The 18,927-nt window shown below is 37.7% G+C and overlaps 1 protein-coding gene and 1 non-coding gene across 3 annotated transcripts in view; both read left to right on the forward strand.

Annotated features, from left to right (window-relative positions):
• PTPRT (protein tyrosine phosphatase receptor type T) overlaps positions 1 to 18,927 on the forward strand; it is a 1,006,475-nt gene that overhangs the window by 800,152 nt on the left and 187,396 nt on the right. The window lies entirely within an intron of this gene.
• LOC131418803 (U1 spliceosomal RNA) lies at positions 6,476 to 6,638 on the forward strand. The gene has a single exon (XR_009223043.1). It is a non-coding gene; the product is annotated as a U1 spliceosomal RNA (small nuclear RNA).

The raw sequence follows: 18,927 nt of genomic DNA on the forward strand, positions 1-18,927 counted from the left end.
ATAAATTTTCCATAACCACTTTGGAAAGCCTTGGCCTGGTAAATGCCCCCTCCCTGTTCTTGTCTGTCACCAGAGCCTAGATTTCATGTCCCATCTACCTGCCTAGGCCTCCTTCCCAGTCCTCAGTGGATTCTATCTCCTGGGATCACCCAGCACCTTGGGCATATCTACCTCTAAACCTCCATTCCCCCATTTGAGACTTATCACCTGTTCTTGAAAGCTTTGAACTTCTGTTGAATCTCTGTTTGGTCTCAAACATCTCTTCCCAGGTAAGAGAGAAATTCCCTGAGTGTCACCTTGTACAAATACCAAGATGAGTTCTCCCAGGTTGCTAATTTATTTTTTCACTCACTTACAGTTTTTACAGATTTTATTATCATGGTATGAGACCTAAGGGACCAAGAACATTTTCCTTTCAATGCAAATATAATTTAAACTCATTTGGAGAAGGAAATGAAGGTTACCCACCTGTTGACAGCTGATAATCTTGTCAGTCCGGGCCTTGAGACATCAATGCTCCAGACCCACGTCCCACAAAGGCTCATGGAAATAGCAGCCTAAATTTCTATATAGCAGGGTTTCTGCCTCCATCGGGCCCCCTCCAAACTGAGGGTCTCCATGAAGTTCAGCCCAACTGGCCCCTAAATGATGAAAAAGTGGGGAAACTTCTGAATTTGGAAGCTGGATCTGTGGGTTTAAGAACTGGCTCTGCCATATTTCAACTACATGAACTGAATATTGGCCTACTAAACTTCAGTTTCCCCATCTGTCAAATGGGGATGAGATGTGCCCTCCCAAGCTCACTGAGGTCTTGGTGAGGAGTAAACAATAGGCGTAATAACTCTATGCACATTCCTAAGCACTTTTCAAATGAAGGTGTTGCTAACACGAACATATGTGTGTGTGCAAATTCAGTATATGTATATTTATGCATACATACATGCACATAAATGCTTAGTGTGTGTATGTATGTACATATATGTAAACATATATATGAGTGTGTATGTATACATATTACATATTCAGTTAAAATAAAATTTTAAATTAGCTCAGGAATCTTAGTGGAAGACAGATTATTGCACCAGAGGACTAGTATAGGTGGTTAATGAAACAGAAACTTACCTTTGCTTCTTTTTTTTTTTTAAACAATTATTATTTATTTATTTATTTTTTTGTGAGGAAGATCAGCCCTGAGCTAACATCCATGCTAATCCTCCTCTTTTTGCTAAGGAAGACCGGCTCTGAGCTAACATCTATTGCCAATCCTCCTCCTTTTTTTTTTTTCCCCCAAAGCCCCAGTAGATAGTGGTATGTTATAGTTGCACATCCTTCTAGTTGCTGTATGTGGGACACGGCCTCAGCATGGCCGGAGAAGCGGTGCGTCGGTGTGCACCTGGGATCCGAACCCGGGCCGCCAGTAGCGGAGCACGTGCACTTAACCGCTAAGTCACAGGGCCGGCCCTTACCTTTACTTCTTGAGCTTCCTGAAAGCTATGGCAAAGATGGGCATATGACAGGTTTGCATAGCTCCTTTTACTGGATAGAAAGAAGCATATGTGTTTTTCATGAGAGATACTAGAAGGGGGATTTATCATATACATCATTACATAAGGGGCCCTGAGGAGATACCAGTCAATATTATAATATCATTTTTGCTCAAATCCTCCATTAGTCCCTCTTCCATCAATGTTGTGATACAATATTAAACTGGAATTTAATGAAGCAATTTACACTCAAGGATTCTGTCTGTTTTCTGTGCTATATAATTTCATTAATGCTATTAATTAGTGCTATTAAATAAGATTAATGGATCTCAAAGTTTCTTTTGCCTCAGCATTTTTTATGAATATGCCTCGTATGGGGTCTTTCCTATTGCATAGATTGGCGCTGACCGTCTATTTGACCTTAGGCAAGTGATTTAAACTCTCCGAGTCTCGTTATAATTTGGAAAATTTTGATATCCATAGTATCAAATTTGTAAAAATGTTTGTAAATACTAAATGAGGAGATGTATGAAAAAATGCTTATCATGGTGCTTGATGGACAATAAACACTCAATGTCGGCTATCATTCTTAGAATAGCACAGATGGTATATATGAAGCAGAGGGTGGAGGTGCACTAAGGAAAGAACAAGCAAAATCTGTGGATGCGCAGACATTTTTAACCCATCAATCAATTTTGAATAGACTGTGGACAGGGTGTGGGAGGAGGGAATTCAGGAAGGAGAAACAAATTCAGTGAAGTCCAGGGTGTGCAGAGACACCAGTTGACATGCTGGATGCATCTAGAAGAGAGAGAGTGAAACTTCAAAGGAAAGTTAGGAATGTTGTATATATAGAAAGACAAGTGGGGAAGTGAGACAGTTCTTCTGCAGGCCCTTCCTGGAGGCTGAATTTTGGTCAAGTTCCTACTTTTACTTCACGGCCACCAACTTTGCAAACTCATAATCTCAATTTATCAGGATACAGAATTGAGAGGAGATTCAAATAAACCAAACCCACAAGAGACTGATGGAAATAGTAGGTAATGATTATTTTTAAATCATTCCTTCCCTCCAAAAATATCCCTAAGTCTTTCCTATTCAGAAGTCTGGGTTGCCCAGGACACCTTACCTTCTATATCCAATTGTCACCAAGTCCTACTGGTTCTACACTCTAAAATTCTCTCCAATCCATATATTTTTCCCATCTCCAGAACCACCATCCTAGTCCTGAATACCATCATCTCTTGCCTGGGAAACCTTAACAGCCTCCTAATTGGTCTTACCAAATCTACTTTTACTGCCTCAAACCCATTCTCCAACCACAGCAAATGTAAATTGATACTATATGAATCTTTATTTAACAGTCAAACAAGCCAAGACTCAGAGAGGCCATGATTTGCCAAAGCCCATTCCAGAAGCAAGAGACTGAGCTGGGTTTGAACCTGTGCATGTAAAAATGCCATTATGCGGTCCTGTGCATTTAGTGTCATGCTTCATGCTGAGTCATAACTCCACAAAGTGAAATCTGGCTAGACTGAAACCAGCAGGAGTCCCTAAAAATCCCCAGTCCCTCACACATCCACATTTTTCTCTTTCTCCCATCAGACAGGGCCAGCCTCAATCCCCCACTCAATCTTGAAACACCTGCTGGCCCTGCCGTCAACATCAACAAATAATGAGGAGCTGTACTAATAACAATTATCATAAATTGGCCTTTGATTACATCTGTCACCTGAGAATTTCAAAGACTTTACAAACATCCATTAGTAATTACAGCTCAAAGGATCGCTCACAGAGAGAGGGATCATTAAGGTCAGATAAGAGCTGTGCAGGGAGGCATGAAGGACAGCACTGGCTTAGGCTGGTTTAGACCTGAGAGTCACCAGTCCCTAGTGGAAGGTCTAGGCTTCTCTCCATGAGGCTCAGAGGAACCACACTTCTGACATTCCAATTAGGGGATAATTTGTACAGCTGTTCCATAGCCTCAGAGTCCTGCTGCTGAGGAATGGGAAGCATAAAATGTAGTTTTGGAAGGGAGCTTATAGATTGTGCAGTTCCCTTCTTTTAGCGGAAAAAGAAACTGAAGTCCAGAGTGGGGAAGTGATCTGCCCAAGGTCAGAGCCACGGCTTAAACCTAGTATCTCACACCCTATCCGCATCTGTCCACTCTGCAAAATTGTGCCATCGTTGGCCATGCTCTCCTCTGTAAGAGATATTGATGATGATGATGATACAAGTTCAACAATCACTTATTAAAGGCTTGCTCTGAGTCAGTGGGGAAGATATACAGATAAATAAGATACAGTTCCTGCCCTCAGGGAACCCACAATCCACTGGAAAAGACAATTGTGAAAACAAATGTGTACAATAAACTGTATCAGGAATCACATTGGCAGAATACCCAGTGTACAGTTGGAAGCCTGGAGATGGAGGGGATGAGGAGTGCTTATAAAAAGCTGAGCATTGAAAGATAAGTGGGCTTCTTCCACACAGACAATAGGGCAGAGGACAGAGTATGTCCTGCAAAGGGAGCACCTAGGCAGAGGCCCAAAGGTTGGAAACTCCATGATACATTTGAGGAGATTTGGTGGGGTTAGTTCCAGGATATAGAGAGAAGACCAGAGAGAGACAGAGAGTAGTTAATTGGGGGCTTGCGTGCTATGCTAACAAGCTTGGAATTTATTCTGTTGAACACAGGGAAAATGATCTTGTCAATAATCCCAATATCAATTTATTACAATTATAAAGCCATGCACATATACTTCTTTGTATCTTTCAGGCATTTGTGCACTCAAATTTTGTTCAACCCAGTGAGGTGTACAGAGGGTATTGCTACTATTTTATAGATGAGGACACTATGACTCAAAAAGACTAAGGAATTTACCCAAGGAATTTATCCAATAAATTTACCCAAGTTCACTCAACCAATGAGAAATGAAACTAGATGTTGAATATCTGACTTGATTCATTTTTTATAGCATATATAATATGTGCAAGGCACTATGCTATCAGTGAAAAGGATGGTCAAGTCTCTTCCTTTCATGGTCTTTACATCTGGTGGGGAGCGTGGAAAGTGACAATTAGTAAATATACAAATAAATAATTTCATATAGTCACAGATGAGAATAGAAAAGAGTGATACGATAGAGGGTGACTGGAGAGTGTGGGAATTGAGTGGAACCATCAGGGAAGACATCTTTGAGGACGTGACAGATAACAGAACTCGAATGATGAAGAGGTGAAGATCTTATGGCATTCCAGGGCAGAGGGAACAGCAATGCAAAGCCCCTGGGGATGAAATAAATTCAGCACATTCAGGGATTATAAATAAGATCAAGACTCCTGGAGGGGGAAAGTGGTAAGAAGCTAGTCAGAAGAGATAGCAGAGTTGGCTTATGCAGGGCGATGCGGGTCGAGGGGAGGAGTTGGCATTTTATCCTTAGTCCACTGGGAATTCATTGGAGAGTTGTAAATGGAGAATAGTGAGATCTGACTTAAGTAATTAAAAGATTCTCTGGCTAATGGTGGAGGAGGTGGGCATTGATTATGGGGGTCAAGAAAGGCTGTAGACAAAGTGGACAAGAAGCTGTAACAGTCATCCAGGCAAGAGATTGTGGCAGTTTAGACCAAGGTGGTGACAGCTGAGGCCAAGAGAATATGATGTATTCAGTGTATGGAAAAATATTTATTGTTCACTCTTTGTAAAAAATGTGTTAATATGTAAATTTTCAAACATGTACAAAAATAAAGAGGATAATAGACTCATTTCTATATACCCATCACTCAGCTTCAACAATGATCAATCCATGGCCAATCTTTTTTCCTTTCTACCCCAAGTCATTCCCTCTGCTTTTCCAAATATTTTTAACTCTTTATTTCAAGGTATGTTCAATCTAACAGAAAAGTGTCAAGAATAGTATAAAGAGCTTTCATAAACTGTCTACCCCAATTCCCTAATTGCTTACAGATTACCACATTTGCTTTATCATTCCACTCTCTCTGTCTCTCTGTCGGTCTTTCCCTCCCCTTCCCCCCTCTGTCTGTTTGTCTATTGGTCTATCAATTGATCAATACCTCTTTACACCTAAACACTTCAATATGCATTTCCAATACAATACAATTACCAGGAAATTAATGTCGATGTAATAGCCCCAATTTTGCCAATTGTCTCAGTTATGTCCTTTACATTAAATTTCTAAAAATCTGGTCCAGGATCACATGTTACATTTAGCCGTCATGTCTCTTTAGATTCCTTGTATCTCAGTCTTTCCTTGGCTTTCATGACCTTGATTCTTGAAAATGACAGGCCAGTTATTTTGTAGAATGTCTGTCATGTTGGGTTTGTCTGAGGTTTGCTCACGATTAGATTCTGGTTATGCCTTTTCGGCAGGAATACTACAAAAGTAATGCTGAGTTCTCAGTGCATCATATCAGGAGGCACATGATATCCATGTGTCCCATTACTGTGATGTTAACTTTGATCACTTAAACTGTTGTCCACCAAGGTTTTCTCCACTGTAAAGTTACTATTTCTTTTTAATGTTTACATATTTTGTAAGAATATATTCCTAGACTGTGTAAATATCCTGTTCTCCATCAAACTTCATTTCTTAGTTTTAGCATTTGTTGACGATTCTTGTCTAAATCAATTGGTAAGATAATTGCCAAATGATGATTTTCTAATTCCATCATGCCTTCTACATGTATTTGTGAGGATGAGCTCTCCTTTCTCCCCCGTTTCTAGTGTATTCATTTATTTCTATTAGTCATAACTCATAGATGCTTATTTTATTCAGTAGGTTATAACACATTGCCATCATTATTTATTTTTATGCTCAAATGACCCCAGTCTTATCTAGTGAGAGCCCCATCAAGTTGGTTCCAATGTTTTTTTTTTAATTTTTTTAAAAATATTTTGCCAACTTTTTATCATATAAAAACCATACCATTTGATTTTTTTTATACATATACATTTTTCAAAGTAGCAGGATGGACATACCTTGCAGGAGAGATACCGTGTTCACGAAGGTAGTTTTCCCAGGGCGAGGCTTATTCGTTGCACTCCGATGTGCTGACCCCCACAATTTCTCCAAATGTGAGAAGCTTGACTGCATAATTTGTGGTAGTGGGGGACTGCATTCATGCTTTCCCCTGAAAAAAAAAGTAAGAAGATGGAATACATTTTATTTTATTTAACAGGTTATTAACTTGATCTATCAACTTGAACATTTAAATAAACAGTATGTGGCTTCCTTTTGTCCCTCTGCCCAGGCCCTGCAAATATAAGACGTGAGCCTTCAGGGAAGTATCTGTGTCCTTCTGACATGTCCCCATCAGTTCTTAAATACTTATTTTCTTTCTGGCACAATATTTTGTGCTTTCTCTGCCCCAACCCGCTAGTGAGAAACGGTACTTAGAAACCAAGATTTGGGAACTAGTGAATATCATTGCTAATGGGTATCATTGCTTCTAGGCTCTCTCAGTGAACATCAACACAAGTTATATATATATCTATATATTTTCCTGTATCTATTTCTCTCTGTCTCTTTAAAACCAAAAATTTTTATAATGATAGCCCCAATTCCAATCCAACATCACAGGATTCATTCCAGTCTTCACTCCCCAGACCCATATTTTAACTTGCTTCTCTGACAGTGAGAAGCTTGACTTTCATTATTCTCAATACACTTCCTTATTTGTTCAACCCTAGAATACCCAGAAAGTATTTTCAGAATTATTAACCCATGCCACTTCATAAAACAAACCCATTAATTAGAGTTTGATATATACTTATAGTTCTTTTTAAGTCTGAGGCTGTATAAAATATTGTGTTCAAAAGTTACTTGGTTTAGTTCTTTTTCTGTCCCTAGGGTATGGTTATATATTTATCTGAAATGCAGTTATATTCATTTGTTTCTTTTTGTTTCTGATTTTAGGCTCAATTTCCCCATCCTTATTGATTTTTTTTTTTGGATATGTAAAATATTATAGCATGGTTCCAAAAGCCTAAGCTGTACAAAAAAAGTGCATGCTGAAAAGGTACACACCATTTCTTTCACCCCATTTGCATCATCTCCTATGGGAAACCAATGTTGTTAGTTTCTTATAATTCTTTTTGGAAAATAATTAAGAAGTTCACATATATTTTATTTCCCCTTCTTCTTATAGAAAAGGTAACATAGTATGGATGCCTGAAATCACTTTATATTAGTACATAGAGGTCTTCCTCATTTTTCTTTACAGCTGTGTAGTATTTCATTGTGTAGATATATCTTAGTTTATTCAGTTACTCTCATGTATGGACGTATAGATTGTTTCCAATATTTTTCAATTGCAACCATTGCTACAACAAAAGAACATGTGTGTGTATATGTGTGTGTGTGTGTATATATATATATATATATATATATATATATATATATACTCTTATTGTTGGAGGTATGTCTTTAGGGCACATTCCTAGAAAAGGGATTGTTGGATCACAAGGGGAACAAATATGCAGTTTTGCTAGATATTTCTAAATTCCTTCCTTAAGGATTCAATCAATTTTCATTTTCTCCAGAAATGTGTCAGACTATCTCTTTCTCCACAGCCTCACAACACTTTGTGTGGTCTAACTTTAATATTTGTCAAAGTTATATATATATAATTTTATCTCAACATAGCTTTAATTTTCTTTCTTTTACTATAAGTAAAGTTGACGTCTTTTCATATATTTAGGAGACATTTTTATATAATTTTTGAATTACCTTTTGATGTCTTTGCCAAATTTTCTATCAAATTTTTTACCTTCTTCCCCCTCAATTTTTAAGAGCTATTTATATGTCAGGGATGTTAACCCTTTACCTATGATATATGTCACAATTTTCCCAGTTTATTTATCTTTTGACTTTGCTTATAGTGATTTTGCCACACCAAAAAAAAAAAATGTAGTCAAATTCATCAATTATTTTTTCTTTTATTGCATCCAGACTTTGAGTCACTGTGAAAAAGCCTTTTCTTTCACCATGGTTATAGAGGAATTCGGCCATGTTTGCTTCTAGTACTTGTATAGCTTCATTTTTTTTGTTTGTTTTAATCTTTTTTATTTATTTATTTATTTTGTGAGGAAGATCAGCCCTGAGCTAACATCCATGCCAATCCTCCTTTTTTTGCTGTGGAAGACCGGCTCTGAGCTAACATCTATTGCCAATCCTCCTCCTTTTTTTTCCCCAAAGCCGCAGTAGATAGTTGCATGTCATAGTTGCACATCCTTCTAGTTGCTCTATGTGGGACACCGCCTCAGCATGGCTGGAGAAACGATGCGTGGGTGCGTGCCCGGGATCCGAACCCAGGCCACCAGTAGCAGAGCGCGCGCACTTAACCGCTAAACCTCGGGGCCGGCCCCACTTCATTGTTTTTTTACATTTAAATTTCTGGTTTGGTGCTTATTTTTGTGTATAGGGTAAAGTATGGATCTAATTTTATCTTTTTTTCCAAAATGTCTATGTATTTGTCCTAGCAACATTTATTAAAAAGTCCATCTTTCCCCAATAATTTGAGACGCCACTTTTCTCGTATTTTAAAAGTTTGTATGCTTTTGGGTCTTTTTCTGGATTTTGCATTCTATTCCACTAGCCTGTTTGTGCACTAGTACCACACTGTTATAATTATAGAGGCTCTATGCTTTCATATCTGATTGGGCCAGTCCCTGGACCTGGATTTTCTCTTTCAGTGATTTCCTAGTTCTTGTATGTTCATTTTTTCATATGAGCTTCATGTCAACCTGTCCAGTTCCATAAAAAGCCTATTAGTAATTTTACTGGGATTGCATTAAATTTACATATTAATTACGGTGAACTGACATTGTCAAGATGTTGAATTATCCTAGCTGAGAACAGAGGATATCTTTCTGTTTGATCAAGTTCACTTTTGTGTCTTTCAGGAGTGTTGTCAAGTTTTCTTTGTATGGCTTTTGCACTTATTGCTAAATTTATTACCAAGGATTTAATTTTTGTTGCCATTGTAAAGGAGATCTGCTGCCATGATGTTCTCTGCCTATTGGTTGTATGTTAATTTCATGTGCTGTTACTTTTTATCATTGATTCTCAAAGGATTTTCAGATACACTGTTATATCATCTGCAAACAGAGATATTTTAAAGTTTATTTTCCAATTTGCATGCTTCTAATTGATTTCTTTTATCCAATTGCACTGGCTAATACTTCTAGTACAATGTAAAGGAGTAGTGGATGTAGAAGACATCTTACTCTTGTTCTTGATCCTAGTGGGAATGCCTTTAGTAGATCCCCATTAAGATGCTGGTTTTAGGACTAAGATGTATAGTTTTATCATATTATGAAAGTATTCATCAATTCCTATTTTCTTGAGTGTGTTTTTTAATCAGGAATAGGTGTCGAATTGTAAGTGCTTTTTCTGCATTAATAGAGATAATAATATGATTTTCTGCTTTGATCTATTAAGATGGTATATTATATGAATAGATTTCTTACCATCAAACCAACCTTCCATTTCCAGATTACATTCCACTTGATCATGGCATTTTATTTTTCTCAATGTGATGTTGGATTCTGTTCACTAACATGTTATTTAATAGCTTTACACATTCAAAAGTAGAATTGGTCTGTAATTTTCCGTTTTTTTCTTTTTCGTGTTCTCTACCAAGTTTAGGTGTCAATGTTATGCTGGTTTCATTAAAAAAATGAGAAAGTTTTCCTTCATTTTCTATGCTTGAGAACAATTTATGTTAGGACTATCTTGTCTTTTATGGTCTAGTAGACATTCCCTGTGAAAACATTTGGACATGGTGTTTTTTCTATGGGGTAGTTCCTTGATATTTTCCTCTATTTCTTCTAGGGAATTCGGTCTAGGTTTTTATTTCTAATAAAATGCATTTATATAAGCTATAGCCTAGGAAATTACCAATTCCATTTAGCTTTTCAAACTATTTCCAGAGATCTGAAAAGTAGTCTCATTTTTTTTTTTTTCAATCTCTTCTTTTTCAACGGTTATTTTCCCCTGGTCATTCCTTATTTTGTATATTGGTGCTTCCTCTTTTTCTCTTTTTTCTACCATTTTTCTCTTCTCTACTTCAATAATTTCTGCTTTTGCCTTTATTACTCCCTTCTATGTACTTCTTGGTTCACTTTTTTTGTTTCTTTTCTACATTTTGTGCTGGAAATTTAGTTAGTTGTTTTATGCTTTCATTTTACTGATATACTGTCATCTAGTCACTGCTTTAAATGTTTTTCATAGACTCTGATATGTAGAGTTTTCATTGTATTATGTTTAAAAATATTTAAATTTTTGTTTACATCTTCCCCTTTCACCCAGGAGTTGGTCAAAAGAAACTATTTTGTAAATTTCCAGGTGGAAGGACCTGTTCAGTTTTTTAATATTCTTAATGATTTCTCATTTTATTACATTGTAACCATAGAAAATTCTTATACTATTTCTACTTTATGGAAGTGAAGCTTCCTTAATTAGCTAATATATGTCAATTTGTGTGAATGTTTCATAAGCTCATAGAAGGTTTTTCTCTATCATCAGGCTGTAGGTTTTGATACATAGCCACAAGATCTTTTATTTTATTTTATGTTATATCTTCTATGTCCTTGTCTATTTTTTTGCCACTTGATCTATCTTAAACTGACAGCAGTCTTCTATTATTCTTGCATCTCCTGTCATTTCTACTTCATAAAGGTAATTATTGTGAGTTTTAGTTCATAGATATTCATACCCGTTATATTTCTTGTTAATTGTGGGTTTAAGCATTAAAAAACTTTCTTTGTTATGTTTAAAGCTTTTTAAATTGCATTCTACTCTGATCAGGATCATTATTACTGCCTTCTTTCTTTCTTTTTTTCATTTGCCATTTATAGTTTATCCCATTCCTTTATTGTTTCCTTTATGAATTCCTTTGTTTTAGGTGTAACCTTTATATATAGCAGATAGTTGAGTCTTGCTTTAGGAGACAATTTGAAATCTTTTTCATTTAATTGTGTGAGTTGAACCCGTTCACATTTGTTGATATGCCTGATATGTTTGGTCTCAACTGTCATTTATTCTTTATGTCATAATTTACTCTATTAATTTTGTAATACTTGCTGATGTGTTTTTCTTACTCTTTTATTTTAAAATTTCTTTTGATATTTAGAACAGTTTGTATTTTTGTTCTTCAGTTACCTTTGTTCTTATAATTTTTAGTTCTTATTTTAAATCCTAAAGAGACCCTTTAATCCTCTCTTTTCTTATTTATCCCTTTCCTATCTGGTTTGTCACCATTTTTTTCCCAGCATTATTGAAGTATAACTAACAAATAAAAATTGTCTGTATTTAAGGTGTATAATGTGATCTTTTGATATACATTATGAAATGATTACCATAATTGTGCTAATGAACATATCCACCACCTCACATAGTTACCACTGGGTGTGGTAAGAACACTTAGGATCTACTTTCTTAGCAAATTTCAAGCATAAAACACAGTATTATACAGATCTCTGGAACTTATCCTGCATAACTCTTGGACTAACATCTCCCCATTTACCCCACTCTCCAGCCCCTGACAACCACCATTCTACTTTCTACTTTTATGAGTTCAACTTTTTTAGGTTCCACACATAAATGAGATCATGTAGTATTTGTCTCTCTGTGTCTAACTTATTTCACTTAGCATAATGTCCTCCAGGTTCATCCATGTTGTTGCAAATGGCAGGATCTCCTTTTTTTAAGACTCAATAATAGTCCATTGTTTATATATACCACATTTTCTTTTCTCTGCTCCTAGCTGCCCCAGACTATTCAGCAGTGCTGATCCGCTCAGTGTTCTGGTTTGGATGAGAAAGTAATGGGCCTCTTGGGCAGCATCTGGCATAGCTGGGAAGCCAGGCACTCACTATGCTCTCAATTTCCCCTGTGGGAGAAATCGTGGGCTGAGGGCGTCTCTCTTGGCACTCAGCTGTGCCGCCTTGGGGGACAGGTGACAAGAGGAAAGTGAAACTGCTCGTCTTACCCTCTTCGATGCATCTATTCTCAGGCTTCTTGCTCCAGCCGGGTGCTGGGACCTCTCTGCTGGGCTTCTGAGCTCCCACAAAGGTATTCTCATCCATAGGTAGTAGTCAAAATTATGTTTCATGAGAGGATGAGTGCTGAAAACCGTTGTTCTGCCATCTTGTAGGTGTCACCGGTTTGTCAGTTTTTGATGGTATCCATTGACTTTTACCTATTGCCTGTACAACAATCAATGAACTTATTCTACTCTCCTCTTTCCCTATTTCTACTCTTTCTTATTTTACTTGCATTATTTCTACATTATCAGAAGATATAACATTTAAATATTCTGCTTTCAACTGTGTCCCTACTTTGTTTTAGTCTTAGATTTACAATTAAATATATTAAATGCTTACCATCAGTCCTTTTGCTGAAATTTCCTCATGCCTTTGTTGGATGAAGCTTATTCTCTAGTATACTCCTCAAGAAAGGCTCACGAGTACAGTATTCTCTGAGTTATTGAATGTGGAAAGTTATTTTTCTCTAGCTTTGATATTTGAAAAAACTTAGATAGCTGTAAAATCCTTGGTTCATACTTTCTTTCTTTGGGTTTCTTTAAAATGCTGCTCCATATTTCTTGACTTTGTATGTTGATTTGGAGACATCTCGTGAAGCTCAATTCTCTGCTGTGAATTATTTGATCTTTTTGCCTAGAGTCCTTGAGAATATTTTTTTTTAACTAAACAGTTTTACTAGGATCTTGGAATTGATCTCTCAGGTCTTTGAGTCTTTTCAATATGTAGGCTCACGTTGTATTTTAAATCCAGAAACTTTCCTTTGATTATTCTTATACATCCTTGCCTATCCAATTGTTTAATCTGTCTTCTCAGGGATTTTTGAGTATGCATATGTTGGATCTTCTTTGTCTTCCATTTAAGTCACTTTTTCCCTGACCCTTGTTACTTTTTTCTTTATCTCATTTTCATTCTCTTGGTTGTTTTTCTCTCTCTTCAACGGCCCTTATTAAAATTTTCCCTTGGACACTTGGTAATTTAATCTGCATTTCTCAAGTGCTTTGTCTTTTTTTCTTTCTTGCTTTCCTAAGTTCAATTACCTCTCTCTCTCTCTTTTTTTTTTTTTTTGGATGATTTTTTAATACATTTCGGTTTTTAATCTTTGCATTTTTAATTCAAAGTTGTTTGAGGAAATTTAATTCAGTTTGGAATGTTGTGTTACAGTTTCTTCTGGTTTGTAATTGTTTTTTTGAGAGGAGAGATTTTTATCACTTGGGATATTTTGATTTTTATTTTCTGTTTTCTTCATATAGTAGCTTTCTTTGGCTCCTTCCATTTATTCATTTTGTAGATTTAAGGTGGCTTTCAAGATTCCTAGTTCACAACACACTATTTTGGTAGGGTAGTGAAGTATGTTTTTGTAATGGATGACTGAGTTTTTTGTATCATTGGGGACGGTGGTTGTGTGTTCTCCATTCTTTTTTTCTCCGTTCTTAAAATCCCCCCTTTCTTCTCTTTTCCCTCTCATCATCCAATCTCCCAAGGGCACTTCTCCGTTCTTTTTACCTTATTTTCCCTTAAAAGTGATACCTATTTAAGATTATCACCTTGAATTATGTGTGTTTTCAAGTCCTTGCCGCATACTCATTGTCTTAATCCACCAGGATTCTTTTTCAGATTTCTCACACATATGAACTTGGTCTTCCTGGAGATCATTTTGGATTAATCGTATACCCTCTAACAGCTTACCTCTTTTCTCTTTCCTATCAGTTTTCCAGACAACCCTTGCTCTTCACAAAGGCTTGTGTTGAGAGACTTAGTAATATTTCATTCAGCTGTGGTGCTTACTTTTCTACTAACAGGGACTGTGAAGTTTTGAGCATTCTCAGTATTTCAATTATGCTGAAGTTGTGGATTTTCTATGGCTTTATTTTTTTTCTTCTTGTTTTCCTGTGTTGTACTTGAAGGCTACGTGGGGAGATTTGGTGTTATGTGGTTACCATTTCTTCATCTACCAAGGGCCAGCAGGAAATGATTATGGCTTGGTTGTGGGAGATGATGGAACTGGAAGAATCAAGGATAACGCCTAGGTTTTTTACTTAATCAACTGAGTAGATAATGGTGAAATTTCCTGAAATGGGGAAAACTATAGTGTATAGGGCCTGGAGTGGAAATGAAGGGAGTAACAGAATTCTCTTTCGGAGGTTTGTAAATTTATTGTGAATATTTCAAGCAGATAGATAGATATATGAGCCTGAATCTCAAGAATACCAATGCTGGAAACAGAAACTTGGGAGTCATAAGGACTCACTTCTTAAATCTTTACAACTAAATGTAATCTCTTAGTTAGAGAATTAAGATACAGATGAAAGAGGATATAAAACTAGGCGACTCCAATGTTTGGAGGTCAAGCAGACGATAAATGCCTAGCAAAAAACAACAACAAAAAAAAGATAAGGAACAGATAGTGAGGTAAGAGAAAAACCTAGAGAGTAGAGTGACTCAAAAGGCAAGAGGAGAAAAAGAATCAAAGAGGGAGTGATCAGTTGCAACTAATGTTGATGAGAGATTAAGGAAGATGAGGTTGGAGCAGTGACCATATAAAAGTCTTTGTTGACCTTGATGAGAGCAATCTGATGGAGGTGAGTTCCAGAGAGCTGTGAGGTGAGGCAACAGAGTCTGCATCTAGAGAGAGAACGCAAAAGATTTTCAGAGCTTGAGTTAAATTGTGAGTTTTCTGTATGGCGTTGCATGTTACTTGGGAGCTTTCTCCCTAAGAATCTGGCTCAGGGCTCTGGCTATTGCCTGACGCAGAGTTTAATGCCTTCCAGGAAGATCTCATAAGCTTGGTGGTGAATACCTATCCAGTTAGAAGAGTATGCCACCAATAGCCAGCTAGCCTGCAGCCTGCGGCTTTACTTTGCCTCTTCCGGTTGGTGACTGAGGATCTGCAGATTGCAGCATACATGCTTATCAGGGAGCTATAGCTCAAATGCTACTCGGGCCCTCTCATGCCTTGAAAGGCATCCTTACTCATTTTTTTCAGAGGATGAGCCTGCCGGGTTACCTAGTTCTCATGGTTCTGGGCTGCTTAAAGTTTCCAGAGTCTGTCTGCTTCCCTTTTCCATCACTGGTTTTCTGACGGCTCAGGGTCCTGTTTCAGGTCAAAACAAAATTTCATTACACAAACTGCTTTGCCTATTTTCCAATGTGTAGCTGTGCTCCGTTGTCATTGTGTGCCTGTGGACAAGCCAAGAAAGCAGGGCATCTGACCTCAGTGGCAAAGACCTGTTTCCCTACAGATACCTTGGAAAATAAGGTCATTTGCTTAAAGGTTACTTTGTGTTTTAGCCTGGCTTACTATTTGTGTAACCATGGAAATTTTGTTTAATTTTGTTTCATGAGAAAAAAAGATGAGCATTGTGGTATTCATGTCATAGCCTTGCTATAAGAATGGAAAGAAAATATTCAAAGTAGGTACCTTAAGAAAATAGAACTTTCCTTTTTTTAAAAAAATATCCATAGTGATTCTTTCAGAAACTGACACGTGCTAAGCAGATGAGCCAGACTGAGGCCAAACAGCAGCTTGGGCATCACGCAATGGAACAGAGTCAAGGGGAATTAGGATGCAGGGAGACTGGACTGAGGACCCAGTAGGTACCAGGACCAGAAGCCCAGACTGTTCCATAAGCATGGAGTGGGGTGGGATGGTGGGGACTCTCTGAGATCAGGCAGAGCCAAAATATGCTTTCCAAAGTTGGAGGAGATTGGGGCAGGATCTCTGCAGCCACTCTCCTGCTTTAAGCCACCACCATCTCTTGGTTAGACTACACCACCACACTCTTCTCACCAACTAGTTTCTCTTGCACTGTAATTTTATTCTCTGTACAACAGCCTCTACATTTTAAAAAATGTTAAGTCTGAAAATTTTATTCCTCCTGCTTGTAACTGTTTGTTGGCTTCCTGTTGTTCTTAAAATATAGACCAAAACTCTACAGTCTAAAAGGCTCTACCAGGCATATGTCTCTACCTTCATCTCGCATCGTTTTCCAGGTACTTCATTATAATGTAATCATATCAGACTTCTTTACATCTTCGACTGCACCATGCATTTTCCTACTTCCAGACCTTTGCACATCTGTTCCTGAGTCTGAGACACCCTTCCTTGATATATCTAACTCCTACTTATCTTCCAGGTCTCAGGTTAAGTGGTCCTTGCCCAAAGCAGTAAACCATCTTCCTTTCCACCCACACCCATGTCATCTTCTTTACACATATATAGCACCTAGCACTTCTCCCTCATTGTGTTTACTGCAACTTGTAATCAGATACTTATTTGTGAGAATAGTTATCTAATATTTGTCGCAAATATTAGAAAAATAATGTTTGCATGCCCCGTGAGGACAGGGACCATGTCTCTTTTGCTCATGCTTGTAACACCAGTACAAAGCACAATGCCTGGCATACAGTGATCATTCAATAATGATCAATAATCAATAATGATCATATCAATAAATATGTGTTGATTGGCTGACCAAACTAATAAAGAGTTAAGTGGGGGTCCCAGCCCAGTCTTAGAGGAAAATTAAGACACAAGTCAAAGCAACTGGGTAAACTATGGAAAGACTGTGGGGTCCGGGCTAAATCCCATCATATTAACTGGGACAGCTCTGTCTTAGAGAAGACAAAGGCATGACTTAGGGTAACTGGGAAAACTATTTGAAAACTGGGAGGTCAGGGCTAAATCCCCATCCCATCAAAGAAGGCAGCCTCATGGGGCAGCAGAGTAACAATTGTATGTGTTACTCAGGTACCTAGAGCTTTGTGATCAGGTTGGCAGTACCACTTAACCTAAGTCCTTCTGAATAATAAACAGCAGCTACTGAAATACTTGCTGCCTTGTACATTACGCTGTAAGCCCCTCAATTAGAGAGACAGCCTATAATTTCCACAAATAGTTAAAGGATGGGTGGATGGACGGATGGATGGATAACTGAGTCAGATGTGGCCTAGTCTTGAAATGTAGGTTATAAGTAGGTAAGGGAGTGTAGGTGTGAGGCATTCTGGGAAGTAAGGTAAGTGATAGCTTACTAGAAAAAAAAAGCCATTTGTTGTTGGGGTGGGGTGATGGGGAGTGGTGTTAAGAAGACAGAGTACTGAGAAAGCAGGAGTCCTGCCAGTAGCTGAAACCAGACTCAACACTTGAGAACTTGAAGCAACATTAGAATATCCTGCCTACTCCACCAACTGGCCTTCTATACCCCTTTCTCTGTCATTTGATACATGGAGAAATTGAGCCACAGAGAGGGGCAGTGACTTGGTTAATATTGCACAACACCAGAAAAGCCTTGAGTAGAAGAAGGTCTCAACAGAATCACAACAGTTAGGACATTATATTCGACTCCAAGGTGATGTATACCTGTGTGCAGATTTGTAACTCTGGAGGGGCACATGGGATGTCGGGGAGGTTAAAAATGAGGGAGAAGTGAAATTGTATTGTACTGTGGAGATAGAATAGGAAATACACAAAATATTTTTCCTTTTCCCAAAGCCTTATACAATCTTGGCACAAAGTATTCATTTCCTGTTTATTGAACTGACTGGGGACTTTGGGTATATGTGCACTGGCCAGACATCCCATACAATAGGATGCAGAATTTCCAGCATGTTCCTGACTTGCTTGCTAACAATTCAATCACCCAGAAGGTCAAGAGAGTGACTCAGGACTTTGTTATTCTGAACCTTAATTCTAACCAACAAAGACAAATTGGTTATGGAATTAAAGGTGTCAGGAACTTGGGCGAAAGCGGATATGTCAGTGTCATGTTTGTGAGAGCCAGGGAGAGTTAAGCATAATCAGACGTGTACCCTAGATTATAGAAAACAGATTTTAATACATGCGGGGTGGAGGAGGTGGGTTTGGGAAATGGCCTGCTCTCATGCATGCAACTGTGGAAGGGAAGATAATTCTAAGGAGAGTTAGAAAGTTCTCACAAATGATCCAGTGAGGAAGAGAAGGCAGTAGAATAAACCTGTGGCTACCCAGGATTCCCTTTAATGGGACGCATTTTAAAGAGAACATTCCCACAGAATGCAGGTTAGCATTCACCTTTATGGGGAGGAAATGACAGAGAGAGAGCATGAAGAAAACTTCTGAGGTGCTGGTAATGTTGGTTATTTTGATCTGAGTGCTGGTCATAGGTGTGTGTTTACTTTGTGAAAAATTCAGCAAACTGTATTTAAGATTAGTATACCTGTCTGCATGTACGTTATACTTCAAATTGTGCAATGATTTTTAAGATTTAGTGTATTTCCTTCAGGATTTATTTTTTAAATGCTTAGATTTGCATGTTACTTGTAATAAAAAGTGTGCTTTGCTTTATTCATTTGATATTTTCTTATGCATACTATTCCATATTATTATATGACCCTCATAAT

Source organism: Diceros bicornis, chromosome 19 (assembly GCF_020826845.1).
Source record: "Diceros bicornis minor isolate mBicDic1 chromosome 19, mDicBic1.mat.cur, whole genome shotgun sequence".
NCBI classification, from domain to species: domain Eukaryota; kingdom Metazoa; phylum Chordata; class Mammalia; order Perissodactyla; family Rhinocerotidae; genus Diceros; species Diceros bicornis.